The sequence below is a fragment of the Cebidichthys violaceus genome, unplaced genomic scaffold, assembly GCF_023349555.1.
Source record: "Cebidichthys violaceus isolate CVI_PGR_0920_01 unplaced genomic scaffold, fCebVio1.0.p SCAF_2, whole genome shotgun sequence".
Taxonomy (NCBI): Eukaryota; Metazoa; Chordata; class Actinopteri; order Perciformes; family Stichaeidae; genus Cebidichthys; species Cebidichthys violaceus.
In genome coordinates this window covers 5,280,206-5,299,401 of record NW_027176372.1, presented here as the reverse complement: position 1 = coordinate 5,299,401, position 19,196 = coordinate 5,280,206, and the positions used below count along the sequence as shown (strand labels likewise).

The 19,196-nt window shown below is 38.4% G+C and overlaps 1 pseudogene; it reads right to left on the bottom strand.

The window, feature by feature from the left end:
- The window catches only part of LOC137875810 (uncharacterized), a 71,247-nt pseudogene that overhangs the window by 20,860 nt on the left and 31,191 nt on the right, over positions 1-19,196 (bottom strand).

The window sequence follows — 19,196 nt, the reverse complement described above, 5'->3', positions numbered from 1 at the left end:
AATGCGTTGAAATGCTGAAAGCTGAAATGAATTGCAAAAACATTGCTGAAAATACAGAAATGAGAGACTACCTGTCTGAAAAATGTTGAAGCCTGAAAGCATTTGAACTGCACTGCTGAAAACCCTTCTAGTTGAAATGTCTAACTATGGTGTCTGTAGCTGAAAGTATGAGAAAGAAGAAGGCTTTGAAAATTGAAGAAGTTTAACAGGATTTGAAGATTTTCTCCATAGATATCTTATTCAAAACAAATTGCAAAAAGCTTAATTCAAAAATGTAAAGATTATAAATATGAAAAGTCATATCACCCTCTCCTGAAAGAGCTGAACATTTTGATATTCAAATGGTTTCTGTGGCTTAAAAAATGTCAGCAGTAGTGATATTTGTAGTAGTAGTAGTAGAAGTTGTAGTAGAAGTATTGTTTGAAGTAGATATATTAGTAGCATTAGAGATATTTATAGTAGTAGTAGAAGTTGTAGTAGAAGTATTATTAGTAGTAGAAGTATTAGTAATTCGAAGAAGTAGTAGAAGTAGTCGTAGTAATAGCTGTAGCAGTGGTTGTTGTATTTAATATAACAGTAGTAGTAGTAGAAGAAGCAGTAGTATTCGTAATAGTAATGGCAGTATTTGAAGTAGCAGGAATAGCAGTAGTAGAAATACTAGTAGCATTCATACTAATAGCTGTAGTAGTATTAGTACTGGTAGTAGCATGAATAGCAGCAGTAGTAGTAGTAGTAGTAGCAGTTGTAGTATAAGTAATAGTAGTACTGGTCGTATTAGCAGTAGTGGTAGTAATAATAGCAGTAGTAGTAGTGGTAATAGTCGCAACAGCAAAAGTTGTAGTAGAAGTAGTATTAGTAGCAGTAGTAGTAATACTAGAAATATTAGAAGCGGTAGTAGTAGTTGTCGTAGTATTAGTAAGAGCATAATTTATTTCAACAAAAAAGCCTCATTTTGAGCTTAATGTTTAAATAGTTAATCCATGGGGCTTTTATTTTGAAAGGGTGGGGCTGGGTGGGTTAGACAGGAGGAGAGGAGACTGAATCATAATGTTTGATAAACACAAACAGGTTATTAAATGACAGGCTTCATCAAAAGCATTTCAGTTGGAATTCATTCGGTGGGGCTTGTATTTTAAAATGGTGTGTGTGTTTGTGTGTGGGGGGGGTCCTCTAAAAGTCTCTAATACCTGAATGACTGTATAAGAGATACACACACAGAGAGAGAGAGAGACACAGAGAGATAGAGAGACACACAGAGAGAGAGATACACACGCAGAGAGAGAGAGACACACACAGAGAGATAGTGAGGCTTGTGTCTGTGAGTCTGTGTGTTTATAAACATCAGTAATTAGCTCAAGCACGAACACCTGTGAGCCTGGCTGCCTTTTCATGAGAAAAGACGGGGAAACACCTGTCAAACAAAACCCCCAAAACACCATAACCATAGCCCCTATTGCTCCAATATTAATACTGGAGAGGGAGGATGACTTGAAGAACAGATCATGCGAAAATTGTGTCTGTAGTGTAAAAAAAAGTGGCTTCAATGGCGATTTAGAAATGGGGTACGGTTGTCTGTGCAAGAGTTTTTTGAAGTACGTTTTAACATTGGGGTCTATGGAGGAGAAAGTTGGTTTTCCTCTCAAGTAAAGGCTTTTGTGCCAAATGTGTAAATCTGTGAGATTCCATAGTCATATGTCTACGACAAGGACAAGATTAGCTACGTTTCCTTCCAAAAATTATGCATGTAGAGTGAAAATTGAGGAGTCAGTCTCAAAAGACAAATATTTTTTTCACAGGAATCTCAGGCTTCTCTTGGTCAGGGTTTTCTCAACATTTGAAAGTTGAAATGGTGTCTGTAGCTGAAAGTATGAGGAAGTAGAATGATCTGAAAGTTGAACAAGTTTAAGAGGATTTGAAAAGTTTCTCCATAGACATCCCATTCAAAAAAAAATTGCAAAAAGCTTAATAATTAAAAAAGTTGAAAGATTAGAAACATAAAAAGACATAGCACCCCTCTCCTGAAAAAGCTGAACATTTTCATATTTGAACGGTTTCTGTAGCTGAAAAAATGTGGAAGTTATTAAGTGCCAAAATACGTACGGAAGAAATAGTTGAAGAATAAAGATTAGGATAACAATACTTGGAATGCTGAATCAGCATTCCAACAAATATCCTCAATGACTCGGGTGTATCTGGTTAAAGAAAACTGAAAATCAGTCAGTTAATCATGTGGTTTTGGATTCCAGTAGTCATTTGTGAGCTTGGACAGCAGTATCAAATGATACAAAGGCTCATTAGTCATACTATGTTAGATCAGGGGTTGGCAACCCACGGCTCCGGAGCCGCATGCAGCTCTTCAGCCCCTCTGTTGCGGCTCCCTGAGGCTACATCCACACTAACAAAAACGATCATCGAAATGATCTCCGTCCAGACTAAAACGCCTGAAAACAAATATCACGTGACTATACACGTATACTGAGCATGCGGGTGGGTGTAAACAGGAAGTCCGCTCCGTAGGGCTGGTAACGCCACTGGACACGCCGCCAAAATAAAAAATGTTTTAATAGTTTGTCAACTAAAATTTGCGTCACATCCTATTACGTCGCTGTCAAGCTAATTATGATTTGCAGACCTCCGCCCTCAGTAAACTATTGTAAGCTATTATGTTGATCACGTTAAGAGCTCCCTATGTATGTGTTTGGTGCTTTTATTGTGGAGGATGAGACGGAAGGAGAAAAAGAGGTTCTGATGACGTGTGGGAGAAGTGAATACAGTTGCTGCCGTCTTGGCACAGATTACGGAGCCCCGCGTTTATTATTATCATAAAGTATTGGGGCAACATTAAGCTTCGGTAAACCATCAATGGATAAATCCAAAAAAGAAAAGTCACAGAAAAAAATAGAGTTTATTTTTGCATGGACGTATTCATTTGCTTTCACTGCCAATACGTACCTGTATGCTTGAAAATGTGGCGAGAAATTAGCAAACAACAAAACAGGTAACGTTGAAAGACACTTCCAAAACAAACACACATTTGCTGAAAAGTATCACGCTGGAGATGAGTGAAAAAGAGCGGTTTCTCAACTGCTGCAGCAAATTGAACAAGTTTTTTTCTCCTTTTCATAAGAGTTTGATATTGTTATAACTGGTGAAATAGCAATAAAATGTCAAGAATTGTCTTTATTCTTGTCCTATAATTTAATAAATTCAACAAACAATAGTTTTTATATGTATATAATATAACTATATATACAACTTTATAAGCTGTGATATCAAATCCAGACAAATTTTATTTGGTGAAAAATAGGGCAAAATGGCTCTGTGGAAAGTAAAGGTTGCCAACCCCTGTGTTAGATCAATAACTCCAGCGACAACTGTACATGTTTAAGACTTTACTCAATACTTATGCTCGACATCAACAACAATGGCTACATGTCTTCCATTCCTCTAGAACTAAAAAGCGTTACACACATGCGCACTGGTTAACTCAGTACTTAACACTATCTTACAGCTTAAAGCTGCTTCATGATAATATAGGTAAAAGACCTCAACAATATTTGTCTGTGAGTGTTGATATCCATTAGAAAGACATCAATACTTACCTAGAAAATGCCCCATTAAACAGAGAGAGTTGGCCTGGATACTGTCAGAGTCACTTAACAATGTTTCCAGTTAATTTTCTTCAGAGCTGTGTATTAGTGCATTAGTACAACAACACAGAGTAGAGGATGACACACCTGCTCTCACAATAGTGAGTGTCAAGTTGAAATTGACCTTTTACAGGCACACAGCCTGGTATTGAGATACAAGTTAAGTGAAGGTTCAAGACTGGGGCTGTCCTTGCCACATTGTCAGGCAAAAAAGAAAATCCATTTCACTGACAGGATATGGTTTGGTACAAAGAGCAAGGTAAAAATAGCAGTTCTCCATTTGACTTTGTAATGTTATATTTTAAAATATACTCAATAATGTTTCATAGTGTTTGAGCACTTTGGTGGTTCTAAGAGGTCAATGTGAGGACAGAAAACGTTACCTTTCCCATTTCACCACTTGCCAGCTTTACTGCTGGCACTAGACAGGAGGGATGAATGGATTCGTGCTCTTAACTTGCCATCTAATTTGCACTACTGAAATCATGATTTAGCTCGCCAGTGTATTCACTCAGTTTTGATCCAGGGTTAAATTAGTCTTGTTATGTGAGGGGCTCTGTGGCCTCAGTAGGGCGGTTCGGGGAGATACTTCCCTGGAAAAAAAATGATAACCAAGCTCTGTTTTGCTGCTTTTTAGTACATGTCGCAATCGTTGAAAAAATTAAACATGTTTGTAGCATCAGTATTTGTTAGTAATTAGCATTAATACTGAGTAGAAACTGAATACTTCACAACTTGATTACTTAAATTTGGAAAAACTGTTATTAGATGTATTTAATCGATTAAACAATGGTAGAATGTAACAAAGTACATTTACTCAAGCTCTGTATTTAATTAGTCTACAATTGTTCAGTACTTGTACTTGAGTATTTATATTTTATGCTACTTTATATGTCACTACATCGCAGAGGTAAATATTGTAATTATCCCTCTACATTTATCATCAGCTTTATTACTTTGCAGATTCAAATTATTAATACAAAATACAATCAGCAAATTCATTTTGTTATTATAGATTAAACTACCCAGCAGCATATATAAAGTATTTCAAATTAGCTCCACCTTTACCAGCTACAACATTAAAGTGATAAACAGTAATAGTACAAACGTATTAGCATAAGCCTATTGTAATCTATTACTAGATTATAACTATTGATGCATTTATATGACTCATATTTTGAATGAAGTATTTTACTTATTACAGAGTATTTTACACTGTAGTATTATTACTTTTAATTTAAACCCCACATCTGACGGTTAAAATAATTCCGAGGTCCAACTACCCAAATGTATAAAATAATCCTCAACCATCACTGCCTGAAATTATGAATCCAAATGTAATGCACAGTGTCCATTTAAAACATCCCTGTTTAGAACGGCTGAATGCTTGGCTTGTAGTCAGTGTTGCTAAATTGGCGACTTTCTTGCTAAATCAACTTTTTTTTGTCAAAAGCGACTAGTGACAAATCTAGCGACTTTTTCTGGTGTAACTTGGAAAATTCTAAAGCTCGCCCTGGAAAAACAGCAATTTCAGGATATTGTTTTTTGGAAATTATGGAAATCCAATATTTAAAATATTCCCAGCTCTTATAACAACTGATAAAGGCTCTCTATACACATTTATACATAGATACAGTGAAACATTCATAAAATATAGAGCATATAAAATTGCAAAACTGATGAAATATTCCAATATTTGAATACAAAAATATTTTTTAAATTAAAAAACACTCTATATCACTTCTGTTTATCACTCCTGATGTTCAATGAATCAAAAGACAGAAGACTGGGCTTTTTTTTGAGTGTTTTAAGCTCTTTCTAAGCCCTTTTTATGGTCATTTTATGGTCACATACTGCTTCAGATTCAGCCCACTCTCTCTGTTTAGGGCTGTATCTCAGCCCCCCTTTCTCCGATTTTCACCATTGAGACCTCCTTCGAACCGTAGAAGCCAATAGAATTGCCTGGAATTGAAAGCTAGATGATTGACAGCACTATTAGCCAATGGAAATGATAAACGTCCCATCTGATGGCAGATCTGAAATCTAATTTGCTGAGCTTTCCAACCCTCCCAAGAAGCCGAGGAGTGTTGGAGAGACACGAATCGAACGGATTTACACGGAGCTCATGCAGCTGGACATACCAAGCAGTGGAAGTACGGAGATATTTCATTTTTTCGCTGAGATTCGACAAAAAGTGAGTACAATATTCGATGAAAGCTGTGTGACTTTTTGTGTTCGAAGCTGAATATCTCTGCGATGGTTTACCGGAGAGAGAAATGGAAGATATGTCCGTAATCTCCGTCAAGCGGACATGCTTTTTCATGCTGCATGTTCGTAGGTAGCACGTTGCTAACGGGACAGTAGCAGCTGTTTTCTCCGGTCTTTTCCAATCATATCGAGTTATGATTTATGATATTTTGTTATTTGTTTGCTTGGCTGATGGGAGATGTGTTTGTCTCATGTAGAAGTGACCTAGCTCATGTTGTTCCCAGGACGCTGAGGTTTCTGCAGAACTATAACATCATTATATTCGTTCTTTGTGGGTTCTCTTCTCTGCCAGTTACTTTTAACACAAAACTCTTAAGTTTTTATGTACTACGTCCCCCAAATGGGGGACGCTCGGGCTTTAAACTATCCAGAATCATGCTAGAATTAAAAGCCACACCTTGAACAGAAGTTAAGTAAATGTAAGTACATTGTGCAGATAATGCCTCTCTTTCTCTCTTCACTTGTCAAGACGTCAGCCATTGGTTTGTGGACTGCAGTTTTGAAGCGTCAAGTTGAGCATTTAGGCCATCGCCATCTTGGACTTCTGCAACCAGTGAACGAAAGTGACCATATGTGGACTGCGGAGGAGTGTCGTAGAGGCACCGTATACAGCTCTGGTAGCTGTAGCAACCTGTCAGTCACAGTAAGCTTGCCCTGCTTACGGTCTATTTGACTCTAAATGGACTCTCAAGTTAGGGCACTTCTGGAATGGCGTCACTTGTTATAACCAGCTATCCGCTCATGTTTGTTGACTGTGAAGAAAAGTTTGTTTTTGATGCTATCCAACATTTATTTAGCTTTAGCAGGCTATATCCAACATCTAGCAGCCAAATCAACTGCAGTCAATAAGCTGCTGTCTGACTGCAAAAAACAATTAATTTTGTGTCACTGCATCTGAGTTCGGGGACATTTGGCAGTACGCTGCGCCCACTAGATGTCATCCTGAGGCCCACAAAAGTTGGCTAAATGTATTATTTCCTTTGTTTGTTTTGAAATATTTAATTAAGGAACATATTGCACTGCAGTCTTATCTCTCTCTCCTTTTCTTTTCTCTCTCCCTCACTGCTCTTTCCACCTCAGTGACCACTCGCTCATGTTTACCTTCATAAAAGATTAACGATTGCTCATGAAAGCCCCTGAAAAGACTGTTAATACTTCTCATGTCTGACTCGTATCATTTAACCTGCATGAATGATTCATCAATGGAACGGTCAATGCTCGGTTTGTGAACTGAAAAATGATCTTCAGTCTGTAAACTGCACTATGAGTTAGACGGTAAGTTTATGTGTTGTAAAATATCAGTTGTTTGAGTAATGAATGAATGTCCATGTATTCAAGTGTCAATGAGTAAAATCCTCACCTTGTGGACAAAAATGCAGCATCCCTTGAGCATCCTTGGGCTAGAAATCTTTGCTTTTCACCTGTAATGAGTTTGTATGATATGAATTATTGTAATTTTGTACTAAGCATTGATAAATTAAAGAAAAGTCAAAAACTTGATACTTGGCTTTGGGCTTACCCTCAATGTGCACTCAAAAAAAGGAAATTGGCTGGCTGTTACATTTACTATAATGTAACATGTATTTTGAATGCTATCCTTTGATGTTTCTAATATGAATGTGATTCAGTCATGTAGGATTTGCATGAAATTCAACTTGACATTTATTAGATCCATTCATGTTGAAATAAACGGAAACAATCAAGTATCTAGGCGTAACTGAGAAAATCAAGGCAAAGGCAGTCATCGCAAGAAGATCGTTGAAAAGATAAATGGTTGGCTTGCACATGGTAAAGGTGAGCAGAAATACATTATCATCTAAATGCAAAAAAAAAAATCTGTACATGAATATCATCAGCTGTTAGTCTATCATTTAGTTTAATTCTGTTCTGTTAAAGCTAGTTGTTATTTAGTGTTATGTTTGACCAGACTTCAAAATGTGCATGGTCAATTAAGTCCCGTTAGCTAACATGAAGTTACCTCCTTTTTTGACGGTAGTATTACTAAGGGGTAATCGATACTTGGATGCATCGTAATTCTCATTGCCTATAACGTGGATTTGTTTGAAAATAAGTCTGTATGTGTCTTTGTGAATAAAGGCAGCTTGTTATGTCACATGATTCAGAACATGCTAATGTTGGGACCATGTGGTGGTAGTCAACAGCCTGATTTGGGTTAAAATCACACAAGACCTTAAATCTCACCGACGTGATGTCCCTGTGCTGCAGCCCTGCCGTCACTGAGACTATATAAATCTGCGTCACCTCCAGCTTTGATTCGCATGAACGTTCCTGCTTTTAAGAAAACCTAGGAAGAGTTCTACATTCGCTGGTTGAAAAATAGACCTGTTTCGGGATCCAAAACAAAGTGGACAACTTGCCTGCAAAGGGAAGAAAAACATCACGTCTACGGTCCAACCCTCACCTATGGTCACGAACTCTGGGTCATGACCGAAAGAACAAGGCTGCGGCTACAAGTGGCTAAAATGAGTTTCCTCCTTAGGGTGCCCGGGCTCAGCGTTAGAGATAGGGCAAGGAGCTCGGACATCAGGAGGGAACTTGCGTCGAAAGGAGTCAGCTGAGGTGGTTCGGGCATCTAATCAGGATGCCTCCTGGGGTACATCCCAAAAAAAGCATAACTATAGTATTGTTTTTTTCACCAACTCCTCAAATAAACTTAAAAATCTAGCAGTGGTTGCCTGTGTAGCTTGAAAACGCTCTTCCTCCTTCTGGGCCTCCTCCTTTAAAAAAGCCATCAGGTGCCCCCAAGTGGCCCGTCTTTTTCTGGGCCGGGGACAGGCAGAGGTGGATGGCTCATCGTCTTGTTCGGTGGTGGTACAGCTACTTGTGCCAGGCTGTGCAGAATCATCTTCATCACATGCCTGGCCACAAGAAGCTGCCCCAGCTCCAGAGGATGATGAGCCACTACCACTGGAGGCCACGTCAGCCACAGGCTCATGTTTTGCCCCCACACACGAGTCCATCAGGACTGGGGGAACCATAGAGGGCCTTCTCCCGATGGCCTCATGCATGAGGGAAAACCATGGCCAAGTAGCTGCCGTGGCCTCCCCTCCATCTGTCCCCGTCCCAGTGGAAGTATTTTTCAGGTCCTGTAAAATATAAAAGGGGATTTATCAGTGTGATGTGGACACTAAAAGCACTGGGAAGAGATGCATTATGTCACTAGTGATTTACATGGAAGTGAACTGAGCTCTACAATAAAATACAATATCTCACCTTATATTTTCTTTTTAAACTGTCCCACTTTTTGGACACTTGTGTTGGAGTGAGTTGGTCCTGAAGGCCCAGCATCTTTATTATCTCTATGTAGAGTACAACAAAACATGTCAACTTATGGCATTCCTAGTATGATCCCAGACACATCATAGTGATGTTTCATAGAAGGGCATTTGTTGTTAATTGGCTGACAGATACAAGATCTGTAAAACTGTTATTCAAAGTCTGTTATGAGCAATGTTTATTGTCACATATACCATTTGATTCAGTCTCACATGCAAAGTGAGGGAAAGAGCCTGAGTGTGGTGACTAACAATAAGTTACATGCATAATAATTGCAGCACACAGAGTAGGCACGTGGACAATTGTGAAAGCGCGACATTGCATTGTTTATTGATGCAGACACAGCGGAGTGTAAACTGATGTAGGGTTGTTATCTCACCCCCAGGCCTTCTTGGCTGTATGCTTCTTCCCCGTGAACAGGTGATCATTTTCGGATCGGCATTTAATTAATAATTTGGTAGATTCTTCTGTCCCTGTTGAATGAGAGACATTTCATGTCAGTACACTGGCACACATTATTTCACTCACATATACAGAATATCTAATATGCTATTGTTTTACCATGTGGGGGACATGGTTGTTGATCAGCTAAAGATAAATGCAGTTACGTGTAGGCCAGCACTTCTCTTACATAACGACTTGACATGGAATGAACAAGCGTGTTTTTAACTGAATTGTGATACAAGTTTTGCTGTAAAACACACTTGTCAAGAAGGTGCTGTTATGACACAATTTAACAGGTTGTGGATATAATAAACGTAAGCCCGTGTAGCATTAATGTAACGTTATATTTAAAAACCACATCAGATAAAGGGCACTTACACTTTTGTAGCTTCTCTAACATGTTCTAACTTCCCAGATGTCAATAGGAGGCGGAGTCAGCAGTTCACGTCGGCTTTTTTATCTCCACGACTTCCTGGAGGTCTGTTCCCGTGGGTCCTCGCTTTCTATATGATAGAGTAACAGTTATCAGCTATCCAAACCCACTTGGCCTTATGTGAAAAAGTAATTGCCCCCTAAACCTAATAACTGGTTTTGCCACCCTTGGCGGCAACAATTGCAATCCAGCGTTTGTGATAACTGGCAATGAGTCTTTCACATTGCTGTGGAGGAGTTCTGGCCCACTCTTCTTTGCAGAATTGTTCTAATTCAGCCACATTGGATGGTTTTGGAGCAGAAACAGCTTGTTTAAGGTCAGGCCACCGCATCTCAATCAGATTAAAGTCTGGTCTTTGACTAGGCTACTCCAAAACCTTCATTTTGCTTTTGTTGAGCCATTCAGAGGTGGACTTCCTGGTGTGTCCTGCTGCATAACCAAAGTGCTCTTGAGCTTGAGATCACAAACTGATGGCCGGACATTCACCTTCGGGATGTTCTGGTTCCATCAATTATGGCAAATCGTCCAGGTCCTGAAGCTGCAAAGCAGCCCCAGACCATCACACTACCACCACCATGTTTGACTGCTGGTATGATGTTATTTTTATGAAATGCTATCAGTTTTACGCCAGATGTAACGGGACGCACACCTTCCAAAAAGTTCAACTTTTGTTTCGTCAGTCCACAGAATATTTGCCCAAAAGTCTTGGGGATCATCAAGATGTTTTTTGGCAAATGTGAGACGAGCCTTTGTGTTCTTTTTGGTCAGCAGTGGCTTTCGCCTTGGAACTCTCCATTTTAGTGATTTCTTGATTCAACAGGTCTGTCACTGGGTGTGGCTAGTGAAATTGAACTCAGCTTTCCAAAAAAATCACAGTTCATTCATGATTTATCAAGGGGGGCAATTACTTTTTCACATAGGGCCAAGTAGGTTTGGATAGCTTTTTTCCCTTAATAAATGAAACATCATTTAAAAACTGCATTTTGTATTTACTCGGGTTATCTTTGTCGAATATTAAAATTTGATTGATGATCTGAAACATTTAAGTATGACAAATATGCAAGAAAATAAGAAACCAGGAAGGGGGCAAATACTTTTTCACAGCACTGTATATAGATTTTGCTACCCATCTCAGACACATGTGGTATGTAAACGCGTACTATATCGCAGCCCCGCTGCCATTTTTGTAGTTTGTGTAGCGTTATCACGTACTAAACTACATCTGCCATTTTCTTAGTCCTATCTATCTTCCACCATATTGTTTTGATAGTTTTCCCTCCAAAACGCCATTTTGTAGTCTGACGTGGCGTGGTCACATATGAGACTACAGCCTTTATTTTGGGTAGTTTTCTTGGTTCTAGTAGGCTCTTAATTGTATAGTAGTTGTTTGTTTTAGATATTATTTGACTTGATCAATGTTATTAGAATTTAATAAACTCTTAACTATCTACTTTAAAAAAGCAGCTTTTCGATGATTACTTTGTTCACATATATTGTGATAAGAGCTGGATATTGTGGCCTGTGCTTGAATTCAAACCTTCACTGTTCACTCTGAATGTAGAATAGTACTTTGACTATTGACATTGTGAGTGAAAACTAATTATGAGACTTAATTTATAGTTTGGTTATTGGTCCCTGATCTCAGGGTGGTGCCCTGTTGTTATTAACATTTGTTAATAATCTTATTGATAATAATAAATGTTTTAATGTTAATTTAGTTATTATACTTGTTGGTAACCAAACACGGTCCTGCCAGATCCCAACACTAAATTCTGTGTGTTTATTATGAGGATGCCGCTACAGGCCCAATTTTATTTATTTTCTTGTTGGTTCTCTTTGCAATTCTGGAAATTTAACCCTCCAGTTGACACATCTCTTCTATTTGTTGCTAATATTGAATTAATAAAAGATAATGGAAGTAAATTCATCCGTCTTTTTACATTATGAATCATTACAATAGGCAGTGTTTTAAAAATAGCATTAAGTCACAGTGAGAAAAAATAAATCAATCAATAATTTCAGCTAGAAAAACAATAGGTGGTTGGGTGTGTGTCAAGCAAAGGTGTAACATTCAGAAATGGGATGATGGTTGCTCATGGGTCTACAAGTGGACTGCCTGACTTTGGAGAGATTCTTTAGATTTGCGTTGTACAGGAGAGACTGTGTTTCATGGTGAGGTTTTCTGGGTGGTACAGGGAACCAGAGCCTTTCAGCTGAGTGCATGTCCAGCCAGAGAAACTGTTTTGATTGAACTTGGTGAATTGGCAGATGACTACCCTTTGGCACAGTACTTTGTTGGACCTTTCAGAATGGTGAAATTAAAAAGACACAGACATATAAGGTGTCTCCAGTGAAGCTCAAAATCATTCTAGGAAAAAACAATTCCCAGAGATTGATCCTTCCAGATGGGATTCCAGAGTCTGACAGTGAACTCATACAACAAATAAAGAGGCAGTGTGGAGTGGAAGGGGACTTCAGGCTTCAATTAATGGATACTGAGTTTGGGAATGAATTCACCAACTTGCTCTCAATATCAGATGTCCAGGACAAAAGTTCCATCAAGGTTATCTTTAATTAATTTGCACCTGCCACCTCCCACTCTCAAGATGACTCCTTATCCCTTTTATCTGGTAGCTCTTTTGATACCGACATAATGTCTTCTCCTGAGTCCACCTCCTCAACATCCTCTGGATGGCCCACTGTCTTCCATGTGACCCGGTTCTCTTATGATACTGAGCTACAGTTGGACAGGGCGAACGCTGCCGGTTAAAGAAACCAAAAATTTGTTGAATCCTGATACTAAACTTAAATCTGTCATTCTTGATAGCTTAACTAAAAAAAAACATCCAGTAAAGTGTACCTCTCTGACAGAGAGTTTGAGGACGTAGCAGAAGCTCTTGTGTCAAAACATCCATGTTTAAAAGAGCCAGGTCCCGTCACTGGATTTAGCAGATGGAAGACAAGCTTGAAATAAAAACTTGTTAACTACCGAACAAAGCTCAGGCAGCTTGGATGCCCAAAATTTACAGTGAATGCCCTAACACACAAACCTGATGGCAAATGCAGTCCTGCCTATGGTGTGAAAAAGCCAAGAATAGCTGAAGTGAATTACTGCCCCACCTATCCATCCGGTGAAACAGCGGAGATGCTAGAGAAGATAAAAGTGCCCCTCCTCTCAGAAGTAAAGAAAAGAAACAATGAGCACAAGGTGGCGATGATGATGGGTAAGACCTTTGCACATAGAAGTCAAGAGGGTAGTTCAAGAGGCACTCATGATAGCCGATTGCAAAACAAGGTGGCCAGCTCTTTTTCATGTGTGTGAGATAAGTGAAGGAATGTGTGAAGGAACACCCCCTTTTTACTTCAATTGGAATATATAATTTACAGTGAATACTTATGGACTGCACTGAATGTGCCATTTGAAAGACGTAGGCCACTGTAGTCCAGCAACAGCCTTTGCTGGCACTCTGACAAAAAGTGTCATTTTTAAGCAGGAAACTAATGTATAGCAAATGCTGTTGAGGCACCTTCATAAATAACCAAGATGGCTGGCAAGTTGCGGAACGTTCCACAGCTATAGCAGCAGTATTAAACGGACTGGACACTACATTTTCTCTAAAAGAAGGACGAACAACTGCACTTAAATTTGATGTTAAGAAATATGTGTTTGCCGTACTTCTGACAAGCGTTGCTCTGATTGGTTGTCTGCGCATGTTGATAACGCCCCTTGGAAATGTAAAATGAACTGAGAGGTTCCAGAATTATACACATTTGTGAATTAGTGTGGCGATGCCACTCTATAATCGGCAGCGAACATCCAAAAACTTTGGGAGATTTTAAAACTCGGAAACTAGGAAAGGTTTAGTTGAAGTCATAGGCGCCAGCAGCTACTGGATCCCAAAGGTTCGCATAATAATGCACACGGATATTGCATGTTTAATCATTGGTTGAGATGGTGTTTCTATTGTTTTTTTTTAATTTTTCATATTCTCTGTTATCTGCAGACTGACGTCAGACGAGAATGTGTCCTCAAAAGTGTTTGTGTCTACTCAAATGAAGATCCAGAGAAGCCGGTTGAGGGAATACAAGGCATGTTAATTTACCTTTATCTTCATTAGGGGATGACCACAGTTGGAATGGATGGGGTTTCCTCTTGGTTTCCATTAGCTTTAAAATTTGGAAAAGATAAGGCCTTGAAACCTTTTTGAAATGTACCTACTGCATTGCATCTGTAAATAAACCAGGCATGTATTTTAAATTGATGTCTTGTGGCAGAGCATGAAAATAAATCTTCTAAATAAATCTGTAATATAGGCTGAGGAAAGATACGACCTTCAACAACAGAAAGTAGTAATGATAGAATAACAACCACTGAACTTGTGGTAACAGACTCTCAAAACAAAGCTTTCCCATTAGTCTGAGACTGCCCACCGATGGCTAAAGCAGATAGGAAACTTCTGTGTTTCTGTGTTATTTTCTGTTCAGTTCACCAGCACCATAAACTACAGGTGCAGTAAGTTAGTAAGTGCAAATGTTTAAGGGGGATGTCTAAAATGTTTTAAGAGGAATCTGTGTACAAAGACAGCATATTTAGAGTTCAGGTCTAGACTGTTTTTTTTGAACGCCTGTTTTTTTCAAATGGATTAATTAAGTACCAAGATTCACTATGTTGGCACTTTCAAAAATGGGTGAAGCAGTGTACTAAATGATGTATGTTTAAAATTGAGACAAACTGTATTTTGTATTTGTACTGTATGTCTATATTGTTACACTACTCATACTGTTATTTTTATTATTTATCTGTTATTTACCTAGCACATTGCACTGCACCTTTACTGCTTCTTTTTGCACTCCTGGTTAGATGCTAAAACTGCATTTCGTTGTCTTAGTATAATAACAATAAAGTTGAATCTGATCTGATTTTCATTCTTATGTTGTTTGCAAGCAACTGCTAGTATAAAACATTTCTCATTCAGTGCCTATTTTGGTAAATACAATTTTACTTGAACATCTCCCATTTGTCTTGTTATGTTTCCAGCCAACCAGGCTGTATACTTTGTTAAAACTTAATTTTCAGTTACTGTTCACGGTAAACATATATAAAAAGGTATTCTTTGAATTAATTTAATTAAATCATGGAAAGTAATTCCACACAGTTTAACTGCTTTCTTTTAGCACTAAGCAATTCTGTTGGTCCAACTTAATTTACAAGGGTTGGATCACTCAAAAAAAACATTTTCAACGAACTTAATAAAATTATGGAAAGAATTTCCACACGATTAAAATGCTTTCTTTAAGCATTAAGCAATTATGTTGGTCCAACTCAATTTACTTGGGCTGGATGAACATAATTTATTCGGCTTAGTCTAACCTAATTTATTTGGGTTGGTCCAACTTAATTGACCACTGTAACTTTTGTTCAACCAACCCTAATAAGTTGAGTCAGACCCAACACTAGTAAATAAGTTGAACCAACCCTAATTTATTAATTTATTAAGTTTGTTTAAAGCGTTGCTTTTTTGAATTTGGTAGAGCTACAGAGTATGTGAGAGAGAAGGGGAAATTCATATCTCATGTTATGATAGTTCCATGTAGGCTTCTGTTTTTTAGAGAAAAAGCAAGAGAGAGAGAAATCCCATATGATTGCCCAGTTGTCCATGCAACCTGCATTTTGCCGGATGCCCTTTACCAAGGTGATTTTGAATATGCTCGCTTCTGTAGCGACGCTTCTCAGATCAACAGCCACAGAGTCAGCTGTTCTTTTTTTCAGATAGGCACATTTCTAAGCCTGTGTATTTTTATGGTACAATGAAATTTAAAATGTCTTCACAGCTCATTGAATTCTGTATGATTTAAAAAGAAATTTAGGAATAAATGGTCATTGTATTGTCTCGTCTCTCTTCTAGCAGCTCAATCACAACTCCTAATCACCTGAAAATGGGAAATTAATGAACTCTGGCCAACTGTGTGTATATACTTATATGTGCATTTGTGTCTAATCACCTGGTAATATTAAAACACGTAAGCTTGAATGGAAAGCAGCAGCACTTCTATGTAGTGAGTGTGTACGCATAGATACATCTATATGTGTGGACGTGTAAATACAGCAGTAATTTCCTGGGTCTGTGTCAGAGGGTTAATGATGCGTAGAGTCATTAATCATGGCACAATGAGGTGCTGTTGCAACAAGACTTGACAGTTATGCATTGCATCTGTGTGTGTGTGTGTGTGTGTGTGTGTGTGTGTACTCTTAAGTAAGTCGTGCAAACAAGTACACAGAGTAAAAATGTGTTTGCCTGCATTCAATGTTACAGTATAATACAGAACATTGATGTGTAAACACAGTGTGATGTATTTATTCATGTAACTTTGTGCACATCACTGTTTTTGAAGTTTTCATTTTGAGTGCATGTGTGTGTTTTGCATGTCATTGGCATCCTGCAGTGTGACAATGCAAGTCTTCAGTGTCCTGCAGCGTGAAGGCATGTAGTGTTTGAGCAGAGGAAGATGTGGAAAGTCAATTGTTTAAAATAGTAATTCTGGTAATATTCTATATTTTTCTTATTTTAAGCAATCTGCGAAAAGACCAAAACCAAAATTGAATCAATCCACAAACAAGGATTGTGTATGTATCCAAAGACTGATCTTAGCACCTCTGTGCTATAAAGCTACATTGCTGTCCACAAGCAATTAAAACACATCAATAGGCCACACTGAGTGAAATGTTCCTTCATTATAAAGAACAGCACAGTAGTAGTATTTTGAATCAATCCCACATACATCACCCTTCTTACTCACTCAATAGTCCTAACAACATTACAAATGAACTATTGCTTCCTGTTTCACTAACATTTGCTAAAACTACATTGGCTAGCTCTATAAAGAAATGACTGAACTCTTTCAAAAAGTAACACTTTATATCTAGTAGCAGAACAACTCGGATTGGGACTGCATGCAACATACAAGGTAGAGAAGTAGGTAGTAAGTATTAAAGATCTCTTGGGGAATTGGTTGATGATGAGGAAAATACCGAATAACGGCAGCCCTATTCCTTAACTGCATCAAGGGTTAGTTGGGATGGTTGAATGTTATTTTGGCACATATATGAATCTGCATGATTCAGGTAATTAATACAATATACAATAGTTATTTGGTGACGAGATTTATGCTGGTGGTTTACATCCAGTAAGTACTACTCCTGCCGAAGTTACAACTGCTTTTTTTATTGTGCCTTAAGAAATTAAGTGTGTATGTATGTGCTTTAATGTGTGACTGAGGTTATTAAATTAATCTAAATTGGATCATTTGATGTATGAGTGGTCATGAATGCATTGTGATGTGAAATCAAAAGATTGGCATAATGTAGATATAATAAGTATGGAGTGTAATCCAAATTTATCTAAAATCTCACATACATGTTAGGATCTCAACTCTCTCGCAGTCAAAGTGAGGCCGCATGTCTCCTACTGCTGCATCTTTCGTCAGCAGAGCAGGGCCAAAAAATCAGCTGGTTCCGGCTTACAATCAAAAAGTATTTAATAACAAACAGAAGCTAAACAATTACAAACTGAAGTACACTATCGACAGAATATGTTCCGCGGATCAGAGTTAACGCACCCCCACCCAACAGCCCACCTCTCTGGTTACCTGTAAGGTGGCCAGCAACGAGAACTGAAGAGAAATCCTCGGCAACAATGTCTTATACTTTAAAGTCCCCGCCTGAAACTTTAAAAGTCCATTATCAGCTTTGTGATTGGCTGAAATCCAACTGTCCCCTCCTGGCTTCGGACAGTGTTTACTCTCGGTTGACCTCCTTGGCCTGGTCCGCCCCTCCTCATCTGGAGCGAACCCCCCTCGTTCCATAGGGCTGTATTCACCAACATCTCTGCTTGTCTAACACGTCTCCTTCCCCCACTGTTCACACCTTCTCACATTCCTGTAGCCGGCCTCTCCAAACTCATCACCATATGGTCGCTTTTGAATCTGTAAAGCCTCTCTCAAAAGTCCTTGTCTCTCCCTCACGGCTCAACACTAGTTAATATATTCAATAGGTAAACATATGATACATATATACTATCTTCTTCAAGTAAATATACTGTAAACCTATAATACATTCCATAAATCAATATCCTGTGACATTTTAATACATTGTAATATTTAATACATTCTTCAAGGTGTGCTTTTAATCATACTAAACATGTTTCTAAACTTAAATTCTTCACAATGTGCATATGCGTCTACATAAAGATGCCGTTGTATCATATGGCATACTCGTTCCCTCCCTTCTAGGTCAGTGTGTGAGTTAATTAGTATACCGGTTTCTGTCGGCCATCAGTGAGATTGCCAACAGTTATGTCCCTGATGAGGGCTTTCTATACATACAGGGTGAATAATTCCTACTTATTTGGCTACATGCTGCACCCACCGGGTCATGAAAGTCACTTTGTGTCGCAGTAATTGGCAGGGTGATCCACCGCATGGTGATTAAGTGGCTCGTTGTAGCAAGAGGAAAAATGATGCAGACAGCGCTGGAGCAAGGTGTCACACTGGTTGAATACATGCTGTTTCAGAACATACAGTACCTACTGCAGGTACACTCTTATACAGCAATATACAGTACATTTGGTGCTGCAGCGAGCTCTTCTCTTACAATTTTTTTTGTTACATTGCTTGTCCAGAAATCACTTGCTGCTATGTGCTGGTCTGTGATGCATTTCATCACTAAATGTATTTAAATATAATCAACAAAGACGTTTACCTCTTTCCAATTATCTAACTACAAATAAGCACATGCATTAATAATGTAATGTAGGAAATGTTTTCTCTGGATAATATGAATGCCTAAAAACGTTAAGTTTGACAGCCCTCAGGCTAAAAGCTGATCTGATGATGAACTCTAAAACTAAACATGAAGGTTTTATAAAATCAAATTGATGGTCAGTGCAGAGAACTCTTCTGATTCTGAAAAAAATACAATCATTTTACATTTCAAAACATTGATTTTAACAACAAAAATGTGTGTATTTCGTTTAGATCAAAACACTTGTAACAATGACAAACACGCACACACACACACACACACACACACAAATCAATGTGTTCCA